The sequence below is a fragment of the Candoia aspera genome, chromosome 5 (assembly GCF_035149785.1).
Source record: "Candoia aspera isolate rCanAsp1 chromosome 5, rCanAsp1.hap2, whole genome shotgun sequence".
Lineage (NCBI taxonomy): Eukaryota > Metazoa > Chordata > Lepidosauria > Squamata > Boidae > Candoia > Candoia aspera.
The window spans coordinates 48,229,074-48,247,979 of NC_086157.1; the positions used below are offsets into that span (position 1 = coordinate 48,229,074).

Genomic DNA, 18,906 nt, shown 5'->3' on the forward strand with positions numbered 1-18,906 from the left:
TAAAACTTTCTAGGAAGTTGAGATTTTTAATTCCTTCAGACCCCCAGAGATCAGTACAAGTATTACCAGAGCTTACACTTACAAAATAACATTTGGTTGTCTTTGCAGTAAATAAATAAATAAATTCTATCCCAAAATTTTTACGCAAAAAACTAACCTCTACAGGGAGGAAGAGGAGATAGCAAGGCAAATAGCAAATTCTACACCCAACTAATTTCTAAGGTAGGCACAACAAAGATAAAAATGTGGGCATAATACAACCATTGTTTAGAGGAGAGATACACAGAGGACAGGACATATTGTAAGAAATGGTGCCAACTTCATAATCTTACTTTACTTTAATTGTTTATTGTATTGCATTCTTGGTCGTCTTTGTTACAAAGATCAACAACAAATCACGCTTGCTATTTAACTTGAATTAAAATAGATTACAGAATTTGCTTGTGACACCTGCTGTCTCTCCCTGCCCCAGCTCTATGTAAAACAGAAACAAAACAAACGGAAACCATCAAGCTCTGGCAGTTCATAATACATGGCTGAGTCTGAACAAGGGGGAAAAAAGAATGGTGGCAAAATACATTTGAATAACATTAAAATAATTGTTTCACTTCCGCAAAAGATTGCTTAAAGAGCTCGTCTTTAATGTTACTTTTTTTTTTGCACCAATACTTTGATCTCCCATTAAATAATGCAAGTAAAAAGAAGATAGTTTTAGTCATGTTCAACATAATTCATTTGTGTTACAGAAGAATGACTTTTACTATCTTAATAAGTCCCTCAACTAAATACCCAAGAATCTAAAAGATGGATATAGTCTTCTGAAATCCCAGAGGCTTAAAATCAGACTTTAGCTTTTATTTAACTGATTAAATTTTTAACTAATTTTGTACAATTTCTAATATTCACTTAACTGAGCAAATACACAAAGCTACAACCAAGAAAACCAACATCACAATGGGCCAGTTCAGATGCTGTCTTAAAAGAATCAAGCAAGGGTACTGGTGTCTGTTACTTGTTTGCTGACATGTAGTCTTTCCGGCCAGCAGAGTATTTAAACAATAGTTTGGGAGGAAACCCCCAGGCTACAAAATTTTCTCTAATGCATCAAGTCAGAATCAACACTGATTACTTATATGAACAGTAGTCTACTTCCATACAATACAGCATCGTAATACATACATACTGTCATGAGTACTGATGGTGAGCAGGAGGGGGCCCCTATCCAGGGGGGAAAACGCATGCGTAGTACTGAGGAGTTAAGCAGCCATTCAAAGAGACACAGATCAGACCCACCTTAACCTTTGGGGTTTACCTGTCTGGGTTTTTCCCACACTTCTTCAGTTTGTTAGGATTTTCTGTCTAATGTAGCAGTAATAAACACTAGAGACCTATTCCTTGTCTCAGCGTGGTTCCTGACTGTTAGGACACATACATACCTAAGCCAAAGTTAGTTGAAATGAAATGAATAAATGAATAATTTTGATCACTAACCACCTTAAATAAAAATAAGGTAACGTAACATATTAAATTGTAATAAGAAGTATTTGTGTGTGTGTGTGTGTGTGTGTGTGTGAAGAATTACTATTATTGCTGAACTTTCAGCAATTGAATCAGACTGTTCCTAGTGAGGTCCTGCTAAACAAAACAGAGCTACTTGATAGCAGAGCATGTCACTCTGGACAATTAAAAGACAGTTCAGATAAAGATTGATTACCCTGAGTATTGAGTTAGTGATGGTGATATTAGTTTATCTTGCAGATCTTGGTAAAATTTACAGTGAATAAGCACATGGCCTGTTGCTTCAGTGACTTACAATTGTAGCCATATTCGTTTTAAGGTATTTTCTGGAGTTTCCCCTCCAGTTTGCAAGGTGTTACATCATGCAAGCATCAAAATTATATGGAATTTTGGTTTAGTAATCAGATTTACGTATCTGACAGGCTTCTTGTTGGTAACTTGATTTCCCAGGAAAACTTCAGCTGAAATTAGACTGTACTCAGTTTGATGCTCCATATCGTATATTCTTAAGTTCTTCCTGGTAGAGTCATGTACCATTGTTATTAATGCAAGGAAGGATTGCTTTGTTTTGTTTTTATACAATGACAATAGAGAAAAGACTATGAAGGATAGTGTCTGAGAAATAGTATGAAAGAAAGGTGGTCTGTGTTAATGGACACATTAAGAGAAGTGTGAGAGTTGCAAATGTGAAATAGTTAGCTTTAGAGTTAACAGGGAATTAGGAGATGTACTGGATCCTGGTGATTACAAAAGGCCTTGAATCTGAACTTTCTGCTGGACTGGACTGTGACCTCTCAAACTATTTTCCAATCAATTCTTCTCTTCTGGCACCTTGTTCACTTCCCTTTGTATTATTACCATCTGAGATAATGAGATGGTAATCCATTTCAGGTATTCTGGAGATCACATTTATGCAGGCAGTATCTGAGGACTTCACCATGCCTACTGCAGTTTCAGTTGACAAATTAACATCTATTTTCATAATCATTGGTGAATGGTATATTAGACAGGCTCCCCTCTACATGGTCAGCTCTTGCTTTTACCTCTTCCTCCTGAGCTGTGTATTGACTATTCTAAAGCCTTTGACTGTGTGGACCGTAACAAACTGTGGCAAGTTCTTAGCGCTTTGGGGATACCAAGTCATCTTGTATGCCTCCTGAAGAATCTGTATAACGACCAAGTAGCAACAGTAAGAACAGACCACGGAACAACGGACTGGTTTAAGATTGGGAAAGGAGTACGGCAGGGCTGTATACTCTCACCCTACCTATTCAACTTGTACGCAGAACACATCATGCGACATGCTGGGCTTGAGGAATCCAAGGCTGGAGTTAAAATCGCTGGAAGAAACATTAACAATCTCTAGTATGCAGATGATACCACTTTGATGGCTGAAAGCGAAGAGGAACTGAGGAGCCTTATGATGAAGGTGAAAGAAGAAAGTGCAAAAGCTGGCTTGCAGCTAAACCTCAAAAAAATCTAGATTATGGCAACCAGCTTGATTGATAACTGGCAAATAGAGGGAGAAAATGTAGAAGCAGTGAAAGACTTTGTATTTCTAGGTGCGAAGATTACTGCAGATGCTGACTGCAGTCAGGAAATCAGAAGACGCTCAATCCTTGGGAGAAGAGCAATGACAAATCTCGATAAAATAGTCAAGAGCAGAGACATCACACTGACAACAAAGGCCCGCATAGTTAAAGCAATGGTGTTCCCCGTAGTAACATATGGGTGCGAGAGCTGGACCATAAGGAAGGCTGAGAGAAGGAAGATAGATGCGTTTGAACTGTGGTGTTGGAGGAAAATTCTGAGAGTGCCTTGGACTGCAAGAAGATCAAACCAGTCCATCCTCCAGGAAATAAAGCCAGACTGCTCACTTGAGGGAATGATATTAAAGGCAAAACTGAAATACTTTGGCCACATAATGAGAAGACAGGACACCCTGGAGAAGATGCTGATGCTAGGGAGAGTGGGAGGCAAAAGGAAGAGGGGCCGACCAAGGGCAAGATGGATGGATGATATTCTAGAGGTGACGGATTTGTCCCTGGGGGAGCTGGGGGTGTTTGCGACCGACAGGAAGCTCTGGCATGGGCTGGCCCATGAAGTCACGAAGAGTCAGAAGCGACTAAACGAATAAACAACAACACCTGAGCTGTGTGTGTGTGTGTGTGTGTGTGTGTGTATAAAAAATTTGGTAGAAAAGGTCAATAACATTATTTGAGGCTTTCCATTTAACTGTTGTCTTCTACTTCCATATTATCTGCCATTAACTCCACTGAATTCAAATCACCCAGGAAGAGGTTGTTATGGTTATTGCTTCTTTTTCCTTTACAATCTATCCCTCAGATTCTTCCCTTGTTCCTATACAATTCCCTTTCTTGATCCATCTGAAAATTGCTCTCCTTCCAGTAGCAGATTTCCAGATTCCCCTAATGTTGCTCTCCTTTCTTCATTGTCAAAGAAATTTTTCCTTGTGTCCTAATTATTGGCCTCTATCACTCTTTCCATTCCTCCTCCTCCTCCTTCCTGAAAAACTGCCAGACCATATTTTCAACTTTAACTTCAGTGACCCATTTCAATCAGGTTTTTGGGCAGATCATCCCACAAAGGTGGCACTGCCTTGTGTCCTGACTTACATCTAGGTGCCCAAGACACTATGATGGTTACCTGTGCTGCTGTTGCTGCTGGACTTGATACTTTGGACTATAAGATACTCCTATCTAGGCTGAGGTGTCTAGGCATCAGTAGTGAAGTTCTCTATTAGTTTTATTTTATTTATTTTAGAATAATTCTTTCTGTATTAGTTTTTGACTCCTTATTACAGGCATTTCCCCTCTCAGTAGATATTTCTTAGAGGTAGTTTTAGGCCCTAAGGTTCCAATTTCAGTATATGTGCTGCCAAAGCAAGCAGGTCTTGTGGTATTCTCTCTCTGCATCCTTTGCCAGGTTAATTTCTTCTCAGTTGATTTCCTTCCTTGCTATTCAGTATCCTATTTCCACAGATGACATTAAGGCACATCAGTTCTATGCTGAGCTTATTGATGGTAGTTGAAAATCCGTCTCATTGGATTTTGAAAATCCATCCAATTGATGTCTCAGCATGGATGAATGGATGATGGCATACTGTCTTAGGGATGGATAAAACTGAATTCTTGCTTTTTCATCCAGCTAGTCTTCTTCTCCTCTTTCCAGTCACATTATGTTTCCAGATTTATTCAAAGACTCCTATAATGTTTCCATAATATAATCTTGAACATATACCCGCCATTCTCAAGGAGAACATCAATCACTTTAAAATCCTAAACCTCATTTATAAGGAACCAGAGGAACTGTGAAATGAAATGAAATAAGCAGTTAAAGATGAATGGAAAAAGAGACTGCCAAAGAAACAGAAGAAAGCAAACTGGATGTCAGGACAAACAGTGGAAATTGCCGAGAAGAGAAGAGAAGCCAAAAACAAGAAAGACAAATATCTCAGGAAGGGACTTAACAAAGAATTTCAGAGAGCTCTTAGAAGAGACAAGTAGCAATATTACAACAATGGTGAAGACATCAAAGATGGAAACAGACATGAAAAAACAAGGAAAGTCCTTCAAAAGATCTCAAAACTCGGAAGGGATCCAACTTTGAATTGATCTGCTGATGGATGCCAGTGGACAGAGAGGAACTGATTCAAAGAAGATCAAACAAAGATGGAAGGAGTATACTGAAATTTTGAACAGAAAAATGTCAACATCCAAGATACCTTAGAAGATATTCCCTACTTACAAGAACCTCTAACACCAGAAGATATTTTAGATCAGCATTCCGGTCATTATCAAGCCCGAAGACCACAGGAATTGATGGAATATGTACAGAAATATGGCATGCAACGAAAGAAGAATCAGTAATAGATCTAACCAAACCAGATTTCCAGGAAATTTGGAGAATGATACACTGAAAGTAGTTAGTCTACATACCAATACCAAAGAAAGAGATATAACAGTGTGTGCAAACTATTGCCCAATATCCTTAATTTCACATATTAGCAAAATAATGCTTAGGATCATCCAATGAAGATTAGAACTCCACATGAGACTATACTGGTTGCTATTCTAGTTCTCTATTGCTATTGCAGCACTTTTAACATTCTGTTAAGAAACCATTAGATTAGTAATAATTGGTCCTAAATTGAACATTTCCCAATGTGATTAGAAAGTTAATTCAGCTGGCTTAGTGTCTTTATGAAAGGCTCTACTGCTGCTGAGAGCAAAGATATCTTCTCCCTTGGCTCCTTGTACTCAAACCCATCGGAGACTGCTATTTTACAGTCTCCTCGTGAGGAGCTGCCATTCAGAGCACTCATGGGCAATCTCCTGATCTCTCCCTCTCCGGAGAAGTTTAAAGGACTGCCTATTTGCTGGTCTCTCATTCTTCACAGCGGTCATCCACTCTGCTCATTCATGGAGATGTCTTCAATCAGCCATGACTCACACCAGAAGCGCCATTCCACTGCTTTCCTATGTTATGCTTTGGAATATTACAGTTCTATGAAAAAATATTTGTTCCCTTTCTAATTTTCTGAATGTTTGTGTTCCTTTGCCACTGAATACTGTTAGAGTTTCATATGGGTCTCACTGATACAAAAAAAAAGAATGTGACAGAACAAAAAAAAATTCCAAAGTTTGATACTTATTTCATAAAGTAATTTAACATGCAATGAACCAGTGTGAAAGGTTGCCCTCAAGATTCATTAACTAGTTGCACCACAGTAATGGCAATTTAACTCTTCTGTAATTAGTGATCAACTGCATATGAGTTTTGGCTCAATCCTCCTGTGTTTTGCTTCATCTCAATAACATTTGAGGGTTTTCTAACATAAACTACTCATTTCAGATTCTGCCACAATGTTTCTTTCAAATTTAAGTCTGGCCTTCGACTTGGCCATTCCAAAACAGAGTTTGTTCTTTATCCATTCTCCTTTTTTGTTGTTTATTCATTCAGCTGCTTCCAACTCTTTGTGACTTCATGGACCAGCCCATGCCAGAGCTTCCTGTCAGTTGACGCCACCCCCAGCTCCAGGGTTGAGTCCGTCTGGAATATCATCCATCCATCTTGCCCTTGGTTGGCCCCTCTTCCTTTTGTCTTCCACTTTCCCTAGCATCAGCATCTTCTCCAGGGTATCCTGTCTTCTCATTATGTGGCCAAAGTACTTCAGTTTTGCCTTTAATATCATTCCCTCAAGTGAGCAGTCTGGCTTTATTTCCTGGAGGATGGACTGGTTTGATCTTCTTGCAGTCCAAGGCACTCTCAGAATTTCCCTCCAACACCACAGTTCAAACGCATCTATCTTCCTTCATTCAGCCTTCTATGTTTGGGATCAGACCTACCCTGCTGCCAAGGGTAGGTCTTCTGCTTTAGCTGAAGGACAAATGGCCTTATATTCTTTGCAATATTATCTGATACAAAGCAGAATTCATGTTTATTTCAATTATATAATTCCTCTAAGTCCTAAGGCAACAAAGCATCCCCAAACCATGGTCTTATCGCCACCATGTTGGTATGAGGTTCTTATTGTGTAATACAATTCCAGACATTTTGCCAGAGATGCCAATACCCATGTAGCCCAAAAAGTTTCACTTTGATTCATCTGTTCCTAAAACTCTCCTTCAGATGTTTGGATGGTTACCCAGGTGCTTCCTGGCAAACTTGAGGTGAGCACCAAATTTCTTTTTAGTGATCAACAGCTTCTGTCTTGCTACTATCCCATGAATCCGTTTCATCTAATCACTAATGATGGAATTCTGAACATTGACTTTAGCCAAGGTGAGAGATGCCTGCAGATCCCTAGATATTCTGCAGTTCTTTGTGACTTCCTGGATGATTTTCTGCTACAATCTTGAAATGATTTTTGCCACACTTAGGAAGATTCATTATTGCTCCAATCTCTTTTCATTTCAAGACTGTGTCTCTGACTATGGATTGAGGAGCCCCAGGAATGGTTTTGTGATGGCTTCACTGTGATGAGGGAACCCAAAGTATGGGAGATATAGGGATGGGTAATTCATATCAGAAACGATGGTTAACAAAGTACCCACACAACAGGCCCTAGTTAATCTTTTAATTGAATTAATTGAACTAGGCAAGGGGATTTACTTTTTCACACAAGCACATCATACATTGGACGACTATGTTCATTAAATAAATGAAACCAGCAACAATGTATGGTGCATTGATTGCTCTGACTTTTATATATCAGTAGTATCCACATGAAACTCCTTCAACAGTCAGAATATCCAAAAGGGGGTGAGCACTTTTTCACAGAACTGCAAGAAGTATCTTTAATATATATGGGACTTGTTTCATAATTGCCCAATATTTATAGATTGTTGACAGTATTACTGGTAACGTAGGTTGACTCTAGGTCTCCATGAAAAAAGGAAGCAGTAAGTAATTTCTGCAGCATTCTAAGCAAAAAACATGTAGTTTGAAATAAGGTTTCAGCAGAGTTTTCTTTTATTTGACCTTATAAAAACAGACAGAAAATAGGATGGTCTTTATCCAGTAAAATTATTTGTATCTAAGAGATTATGCTGTTTTTTAAAAGAAAACATAAATTAATTCATAATGAAAAATGAATCAGCTGAAATAGTTTTACAGAAAAAAAATGCAACTGAGAGGAGAAATGTAAATATAAAATAAATAAAAGTTTATGCTGCAACTTCAAGGACATTTTTAAGGTAACAAGAAAGATATAATAACCTACAGTCAAAAAATTGTCTTACTTATTTATAATGATCTGATATTCCAACTGTTTACATGTAACATTTAAGGTACTTCTAGAGAGATTATTCCTAGATTTTAAGAGGAATTATGCCTCCACAGCTAGTACCACCTGGCTGACTGGTCTAGGCCCAGAAGGTAAGCAGGGTTAGGCCTGGCTACAATTCCGATGGAACCACCAAAAAATCCCAGGATTGTAGCCTACATAGGAAAGTTGAAAATTGAAAAGATCTGGGCATCAGAAATAAACATTTTCAGTAATTTCCCAGACATAGAAACATTATTGTTTTTTCTGATGTTTTACTGGACAGGTGTTGTAAGAATAAATAAGAAGTAAAGATGTGGGAGGCCAAAACATTTCATTATTTTAGTCTGTGGCAATAAATATGATGTAATTGCTTCATTTTGAAGAAAATCGGGGCTTCCAAATGCATATATTCCCCAGCTAAAATAACATAAATGCAATAAAATTCTTATCTACCAAGATTATTACATTTGCTTTGCAGTTTATTACTTGCTTCATAATTTTTTATTCTGGAGTCATCTATTTGCATGCACTTTTATATCCTGCTCTCTGCCGATGGTATATCTGGTTTCTGTGCAGATGCTCAGCACAGTACTAACTGTTGTTCCAGTCACTGCTTTGACCTGTTGACTAGATCCTTTCAAATGGCTGCCTTGTCTGATTATGCACAGAATTGGCCTTGTGATACCTGTGACATCACACTATCAGTAGAGTATTGGATTCAGCTTCTTGACGCTCCAATTTATGTATAAGAATGTGTGTGTGTGTATGTGTATAAACATTTAATTATTTATGTAACAAAACAGGTATGACATCTTGGAAGCTCTCATATATAGTATGCAAGGAAAAGAAACTGGTTGATGAACTAAGAAAAATTTATAATCTTAACTCAGTCCTTTGGAAGAAATTTGCACACAACGGGATTTTGTCCACCTCCAATAAGGGAATTCTGGAATAGCAGCATATTCAGATTTATTTTGAATCATGCTGGATAAATAGGGCTAAGAGACCTCTTACTACTGGAAAGTGTCTCAATTATTGAATGCAAGGTAATACCCCCGTCTCTCTTTTCCTCACATACAGCCATATAATTTCAGGAGGAAGTTTGAAGTGCAGAATTTAGAAACATTTCAACAATAACATATTCACTGTCCCTTCTCCTTTGCCCTCTTATTCACTTCCACAGAACATAACCTTTCTTTCACATCTGTTACTGCACGCTGGCAGAAAGATATGCATTTCCTTCCACATTTTCTACAGTGACCATGCGGAAGTCAGTTAAGTGGTCTCTGTTACATGTAAAACAAATATTGAAAACAATATTTTCAGGAGTACCTTGAGCTTACAACTATAAAGTTATTGTTTCACATAAAAGTAAATGTTACAAAATAAAAGAGCTAGTGTTGTCTTCATTTAAGACAAGTGCCTTTCAAATGTTTGGGCTACAGCTCCCCCAAGGTTGACTACTAGCCATGCTGGCTGAAGTTTATAGGAGCGGTACTGCAAAATTTCTAGAAGACACTAGATTGCTTATCCTTATTACAAGATATAAGAAAAATAAAAACCCTTTTTTCTAGTTTATGTTGTAATATATTCTGCCAATACAATATTTTGTATTCATAAGTAACATTTCTTCTCTTCTTGAAGTGTTATGCTAAGGAACATCTGGACTTGTTTACTTATACTACATCTTTTATAATATCATAAAACAGACAAACCAATAAGCAAATGTTTCTCATTAAAGCATTATTCTTTATAAAAGCAAAATGTATTAGTGTTTTCAATGCATCATAAAAAAATGTGTGGTACACACTTGGTTATCAACATTGAGCAAAAGAATATGCAGTTGAAGCTATCTATCTGATTTTAAGGTATATTTTTATTATAATACTATATTACATTTGCAGTGTAAAGAAACATTTGCCCAAGAAGTTTTAAGTATAAAGCATCTTTGTCCCAAAAAGTATATACTTCTGACATTATCCTCATCATCTAGGAAATGTGGAATAGTTACATTTTCACACAAACAAGATTAAGAAAGAAATGGTTGGCTGATAGGCAAGGATAGGTTGATTAATACAGTCTTATCACAGTCTGATACTCATCAGGCAAGAACACATATTTCTTCCACAAGTCTTCAGTTTAAAACACATTACTAACGTTTTGGCCTCATTGAAAAAAATAACTTCAGAAAAAAAAACACAGACATAATTTTATGTCTATTATTCTAGTTCTTTCAATCAAACATTTTGCTTTCTTTCAATTACTATGACCTTGTTCCTATGGAAACTTATTTGAAAACTGTATTATAATAAAAAGATTTTGGAAAAGTTTAATCATTATGAAGAGGAATGACTATAAAATAAAGGGTGTTTATAACTTTTGAATACAAATATTCATTGGCCAAATTATATTTAACAGAGTTAAAACTGAAGGGATTATATAGGCCTTCTCCATTTCAAGGTGTTTCTTTCCATAAAGAAATACACTTTAAACAAAATGAGAACTACAGCAGCATTGTAATAATTAAACAAGCAGCTACAAAGAAGCTAACAGGTTTTATTTTCCTCATCAGGGCACAGTTTTAAAAAGTCTAGAACCTGTTGAGGTCTGATGCCTGAAAAAAATCTGCCTACAAAGAATTACCTCAAAAAGAAAAAAATAAATCCTTACTCATCTCACTATTCAATAAAAGAGTAAGACAAAATGTTGGGACCAAGATCATTTCAGAAGTGCCAGCTTTGGTCTGGAAGCCTACAAGAGACATTACTGTCTTTTATAAATGAAAAGGAGATACCAGCTGGGCTCTCAATTACCAATCATTATCCCTGTAAATGAGGCTCTTCTTTTCTCACAAATGAAGACTGCAGTGCTAGAATCCAGCTACTGATTTCAAGAGGAGAGTGAAATGACAAGATGGCTACAAGCCCATAATCCAAGATGGATCATCAAAACACTTGAAACACTCAAAGTTGTAGGGCTTTCATCCATTTAATCCTTTCTTCATTAATATGAAACACCATTACTCAATGGATACAGTGAAAGTTTATTAGGATAATTAAAAAACCCTATTCCAATTGAAAACTTAAAACAAAAGAAAAGAAAACAATGATTTGCCATATTTTAAATATAAGTTTTAGGTATTTTGAAGCCAAACTTAGATCAGTTCATCTTAAACTGTTTCTGTATAGTCTCAACTAATGATTTACTGTAAGTATTCAAATGTTCCACAATTCAAAATTTTTTGCATTGTTTCCATAAAAGGGTTGCATCCAACATAATAGTATGTAGGATTATTAGTAACAAGCAACAAGCTCTCAAACAGAATGTTAGAAATTACCATCTAATCCCTCAATGGTTAAACTGTAGCTTGCAGGCTACAGGCAGCTCCTAAAATTGTACTGCAACATTTTTTGGCAAATTACTCAGTTATGATGCTGTAATTTGAAAGAACCAGTAGAATTTGCATGTTAAACCTCTGGTAGACTGTACACATTCACTTTACTAAAAGAGGAAAAGAAGAGAAGAGAAGAGAAGAGAAGAGAAGAGAAGAGAAGAGAAGAGAAGAGAAGAGAAGAGAAGAGAAAAAAGAAAAGTTCAGCCCTTCAATTCATAAGAATCTCTGCTAAGTCACTCTTGCCCTGGACAGGCAAAAAAATAAAAACAAACAAAAAAATTAAGATGCAACCTCTGGCAACAAAACAGGACATAAATATAAGTTGTTTAGAAATAAATAAACATGAAACCATCATTATGATCAAAACAGTAATAAGCATAGATTTCAAATCTAATTTAAGTATTGATGACTGAAAAACTAAAATGAATACACTGGTCAGGAAAACACCATCTACTCTATAAATTCCACTGCTGACTAAAAGAAAAGTATGTATTTTCACAAGTTGTGTGAACTAGAAATAATGTGGCAAATGTATATTCTTTTTTAAAACAGGCTACAGCTATTCCATCATGAGACAGACTTCTCCTCTACCTTAGCTTTAGGTTATGAATTAAACATCAGTTATCTCTTCATGTCTTAGTGCCCCACTGCCTCACCGCAGACTTGTTAGACTGAGGCTTACTGCATTTCCCATTTTGGAGAGCTACACAACCGCCTTCAAACCGACCACCAGTCTACTGTCTACTCTAGTGCCCTGAGGTATCCTCAGAACAGGTGCTGGAAAAGTCAGGCACTCCAAGGAATGCTATCTGACAATGTGTCTGAAATACCTTGCTGCCAAAGAAGCCTCTGTGCAAGATTCTGGGGATGAAGCTGCCTATGAGGCAGTGGTACGACTGTCTTCCATTGCCACCTGACTAAGGTTGCTTAGAGTAAACAAGATCAAGCAAAGGCTCTGAGGGATATGATGGTGATGGCAGACAGGTATCAGCAGCTTCTGCTTCTGGCTCATCCAGAGGTTACTCATTTGGGAATGGCTGGCATGAACTGTTTCCCTTCACATTTCAGTAACCTAAGTTTTTTTTTTAAAATGAAGTTATTAAATTGATGCTACCTTTAGTTCATTCCTGAGCATGTGATTAACTCCTGTATGATTAACAGTGCTCCTAAAGCCCCATGCTGGGAGCAATGAATAGCAAACTAACTCTTTGTTTCTCTCCCAGCATGCCTCTCCAGACTTAATTCCTATTTACAGAATAGGTTCTCACTAAGAGTTAGGCTGTTACTTTGTCATTCAAATATAAGGTTTGTCAACCCCAGGTAGTTATCTGATTTGCTGGCTAGATCTCTGCTATCAGATGCAGGACATCACTAGATTTGGAAAAGCAGACTTCCTTAAGTATTGTTTACTCATCTCTATATTCATAACACTATAAGACTAGTGCTCTACAGGGAGCGAACTCAGGGAAGTTTACCAAAAACATACATGCAGGAAGCCAAGATAATCTTTCTCAAATCATATATTCTGTAATAAATTCTCTTATGTTTTCAAGATATACATAATATTTGGTTTAAGTTCTGTATTTCTTGACTTTAGACAGGAATATCCACAATGCCTCCTTGAAATTTTCCCTAGAGCTGAGTTGAGAGGACAGGCAGGAAAGACTGAGACATGCTGGTTCTTCCAGAACAGTTAAACTAGTTCTCCTTCTAGTCAATAATAGATATAATCTCAGATCTTGGAAAGTGCTTTCACATTGTTGTTTTTAATTAATAAAAAAGCTTATATGAGTAAACTATGGATTGATAGAACCATAGATAGGAAGAAAATCCAGGAATAAGAAGGACACTGGGCCCATATAAACAATACAAGGTTAGTTAAGGCATATGCAGTGCTGGCTCTAGACTTTTTGGTGCCCTAGGCAAAGTCATATTCTGGTGCCCCCTATGGTTTGGCGCATGTTCCAATTTTGTTAGGAATTTCAAAAAGGCACCCTCTTGTTTCTTTTTTTTTTCCTTCAGATATTTGAGCTTTACACTTGTGATTTTCATTCCCAGACATTTTTTTTCTTTTCTTGGACATTTTCACCCTATTTACACTTCAAAATTATATTTAACACTCGAGTGGGCATGCTGGCTCATGGAGTGTGCCATTACTCTCACTCAGAGAGCAATGCTATGGGTCTTGCAGAAAAGCATAAGGCGAAGCCTTGTTTTCCATTCAAGGACTAACTGGAAACCTAAAGGATCTTAAACCAGAAGTTGCGGGAAAAAATAGACTCAATGTTTACAAAATGGGTATCTCTGCCATTAGAATCAAATGCTTCCACTCCATTAACTTCACGTCTTACAACAGTCAAGCTAAACAATTACACAGTCCAAATACACTTTTTAGAATTCTCTTGAGCCGTTTGACTCAAAACTTATACATTTCCCATTTGACTACAGACTTAGCTCAACACTGTGACTAAGCCCAACTTTCAAAACTCTGTCTGAGGCATGCTACATATGCTACAATTCAATGTGACTACCACATAATATATCAAAATGCCTGTTCTCACATAACTTTCTCATTTATGATCATAACCACAGAACATTGTTAGGAAATTTCTCTCCCTGCAAAAGTAACAGTCTAAAGAGCACTTTGCTGAAGAAATTCTAGCCCAAAACTGGCTTTATCACTTTTTAGGAAGTGGCCAATCCCAATTTGTGAAGAGTAATCCCTTTAGTTATGTTGCAGATCATGAAGAATCACCCAAACAAGACAGGACAGAAGTCCAAAATAAAGCATGCAGCAAAATATTATTTGAAATACACAGAAAAATGTATACATGCCGCATTCCAATCAAAATGAAAAATAGGAATAATAAGTCCCCAAGGTAATGTGTATGTTGCCTTGAGAAAAACCAAGCTTTCATTGGTTCAGAAACAACTATTTCTCCTTCTGTTTCCCACATTCATCTCTCCCTGGAGAATTATGTATGACAGTTATGAATTTAAATAATTACTTAATATATTGTGCTTATTGTAATCTGCATGCTAAGGAAATTATGGCAAATCAGATGAAGCTAAAAAGAGAATAGTAAACTTCAACAAGACTTTTGACTGTTTTCAAATGTATTACTGAAACACATTAACATATATTTAAATTTTAAGAAGAGAAAGCAGTAGTGAAATTATTTTATCAATGACACATATTAGTAAATTCACTGCAAATCCACATCATTCTCACTACATTTTCCCATTGCCACACAACCAGTCCTTACAAGATGATAGAAACAGAAATGTTCATACAATGAAGAGTTAATCTGAAATTCAGAATTTTTTTAAAAAAATGAGATTTCTAGAGTAACAGCTATGTTAGTTTACAACAAAAGCCAGGACCCTATGATTCTCCTAAGACCATCAGGCTCAATATAACATACACATGGAATCCCCAATATAAGTGGTAGGAAACAGGACACCGTCTCCTTCTAGGAGGTTGGTGTTTGATTGGCCACTATTTTGTGAAAAGGCAAACCTGTGGAAGCCGCTGAAAATACTCTTGACATAAACTAATGAAGAGGGATACAGCCCTTGAAAGTGTTTACCTTGATAAATTGGTTACTCATTTTTTGTGACACAAGATAAGCAACATTTTACTTGGTCTTCAATTTTATTTTCTCTATATATATTGAAGAAACAAAGCAGGCATGTCTTTCTGTATTTATATTACAATTGAAAACAGTAACACTACAGACCCATTTAGATTTCTGGAATTTTCTTCAGTCCTCTAAGAAATATTCTCAGGAAGCTTAGACCCTCTGTAACATTCAAGAAAAGGTAAGCAATATCAAAATAGAACACAAACCTAAGCAAGTACAGGATACAGAGAGGTTACATAGTTATATTCCATAGGCTACAGTGGGAATTGTACTTTTTTCTAAGACAATACTACAAGCTGGAAGATGATTAAAAATCTAAGAACTGTAACAAGTTGGGAGTATTCTACCTATTCAATAATAATAGTTCCTATTTCTATGTCTATCAGAATCCACCCTGCCATATATAACTCATCAAAAACAGAAATTTCTTAAATAAATAATAAATGAACTTCTTTTGTGTGACTGGCTAGCTGTAAAAAAAGGAAGCTGCAGTCCAAGTCATTATATTAAGCCATAATGTAACTGGTTTGTTTCTGTAATGTGTGACTTCGTCAAAAGACTTGATTTAGGAATTAGTATTATATATCAAGTAGGTCACATTATACTTGAATATAATAGAATAGAATATAATTAAGCACAATGTGTGAAACCAGTTAAATACCTACAATGCAGTTTCCTTTAATACATTATTTCTTGATTTCTTACAAGCATTTCCCTTTTTAAGATACACATAACTTTATTTTGTTTGCTAGCAATTTATAAATACACTACCTTGCCTTACACTGCTGCACTGAGTAGTTGCTTAGATTCTGATGCCCCCATGTACTTTCCAAACACTAAATACTGTAACCCTGATTACTGTAAGCAGCTGAACACTGAGGCCCATTAAATTGGACATCAGTGCAAATGATATATTTGTGAATACAACAGAAGAAAGTATCCTAATCTTGGTCACAAAGACTAACTTTATTTTGTTTCTAGCAGTTTCTTTCTTACAGCTTTTCTTCCTGAACTGTGGAAAAATCTAGATGCCAGCATTTCATTTCTAGATTTCTTAAGACTTAATGCACAAGCGATCTTCAATGCCAAGCAAAGGCACCAGCTATCAATAGTAAGTATATTTGTGTAGAGAGACATATAAATACTGTGCCCTACAACAACATTCATCACTATGATGCCCACCAGATGAGCTGAGTTCCAGTTTGGGGAAGAATATCCTACATACTAAGTAGCTACCACTCTGATGCTTAAATCTACAAGGCAGTAATACCAGGCAGAAGTTAATGTACCCTTAAGAAGCTTTATAGTTACATATGCAGTAACTATGAAATTTGAATTATGTACAATTAAACTGTTTAACGTTGTTTATTTCATATATTCCTCTAGTCATTTTATGCAAACAGAAAATCTGCATGTGAAAAAAATGCTATTGTGTTCTTTAGGCCAAAAGAAGAATTGAGTCTGAGATATATCTCTTCAATTTCTAGTAAAGAACAAGACAAATATTGTTCAGTATTATGCAGTTCTATTCAAAGGACATTACTTAGGTTTCATTACCTTTCTAGATATATGCATTCTTCTTTCATATATTTTGTAGATTAAAATGATCCTAAGTTTTCACAAAATAACTTACAGCGTATTACTTGGACCTCAAAAAGGTTATTTTATTATGTACCAATCATCAAAACCATCAGAGATCCTACAACTTATACAACATACAGTATAGTTGGACAAAAAATGCACCAGGTAAGTCCAAGAGTCTATACTTCAAACTAACTGGAGCAGGAAGAACATCCAGATGAAGGGGGGGAAAAAAGACAGGAAATTTAGCTTCTTTCAAACATTACAATCCACTACTATATCAGATATATGACTGCACTTATAAATTAAAGACAGCAGAATTTTGCCACTATCATCTCCTGCTTTATGTACCATCACAGTATTGTACTATTTCAGCTATTACATATACACTGATTTAGCAGAAGCAAGCATAGATTAGCAATGCAACTATCTCAAAAGTATGTTCTTTGACCTTATGACATCATGGTGTAACATTTGTACTGTACTTCTCAGAAGACTGATGTACTTAATTTTTATACTAAATCTCTCGCTTTGCTTATCATGAACTCACTAAAAGAAAATTATCTGATCAAATTAACTTCCACTAAGTAAATGCTATTTTCTTCCTTTTTTGATTTCTCATATTTTAAGAAAAATAAAGTAAACCTGACAAATCCTTTCTCAGCCTTTCCTCTATTATCAAAATTAAGAACATAAATAAAGCACAGAAGCTACATTTTTTTACCTTTACTTTGCAATGTGGTTATTTATAGTATCTGGTAATTTACCACAGTTTAGTAACTAATTTTATGTTCACAAATCTGTATTATGTCTAAAATACAATATTTTAAATGTGTATCTTACAAAGGAGCTGCATACAGTGCTATATATCACTGTGATTTCTATAAAGTTGTTAAAAAACATCTACACATACATGATTGTGTTCTGTTCTTTTTTTTCAAGATCTTTTTTTGCTCAACACATCTCCACCTTTACTTTGATAAAAAGTCATTATTTATTTATATGTATACTGCCACAACTGAACCTGACTCACAATGTTTTACATCAATAGTAATACAATGAAACGGTAGGGTAAATAAATAAAAGCAACAAAGGCCATTATAAAAATATCACCAAAAAAAAAAACCAATAAATCAACAGTGATTATAACCAAAACAACAATAGTGTCATCTCATTTTTCATAAAGCTTCTGAAACTTTATGGTTCCAGAAAGCTAACAATGTGGAGATAACTTTGATCTACAAAGTGAATTTGTTAGATTTATATCTTGTCTTTTTGTTTAGGAATTCAAAGTGACATGCTTAGCAATCCCTCCTATTTTTACTCACATCAACAACCCTGTGATGTAGGTTGGGCTAAGAACACGAGAGATGGACAAAAAGTACCCTGTAAGCTTCTGTGGCTAAAAGGGTAGACTAGAAACTGGATGCTGATGGTGACAGTCAAAGTCCTTAACTGCTACAACACCAAATTTTCACTCAAGAATTCTCAAACTAATTTATCCACTTGCAAGTAATTGCAAAACTGTCTCCAATATGCATTAATTACTTGATGTCTGTGTTCATGAATAAATCATTAGAGAATATTCAACTTATCACAAACAAAATTTTGCTCTATGAAATTACACCTTCATCTGTCATTCAAATTACTCCATTCTTTGAATTCAAAACTGAATTTCTAATAAACATTAATGCATACCTAAATATTCAACTTCAGCTAAATTTTTAATTTACTTAATACCTCTTAATGGTACCTTCTGACCATAGTTATTAATGAAGAAAATGAGGATTGTTTCCTCAATAAATTATATGGTAACTGAAGAATAATAAGTGTACAGTTTGGGCATTAGTAGACAGTTCTACCACATTTTGATTCAATTTGTTTTATATACTTGTGTCCAACTTTGTTTGCAATATAAGCATGTTCAGTGTTAAAACCAGTGAATAATCATGCATGATGTGATTTATTTAGAAAATTGC

At 35.8% G+C, this 18,906-nt stretch overlaps 1 protein-coding gene across 3 annotated transcripts in view; it reads right to left on the minus strand.

Moving 5' to 3' along the window:
• Nucleotides 1-18,906, minus strand: part of SH3KBP1 (SH3 domain containing kinase binding protein 1) — a 130,185-nt gene that overhangs the window by 90,515 nt on the left and 20,764 nt on the right. The window lies entirely within an intron of this gene.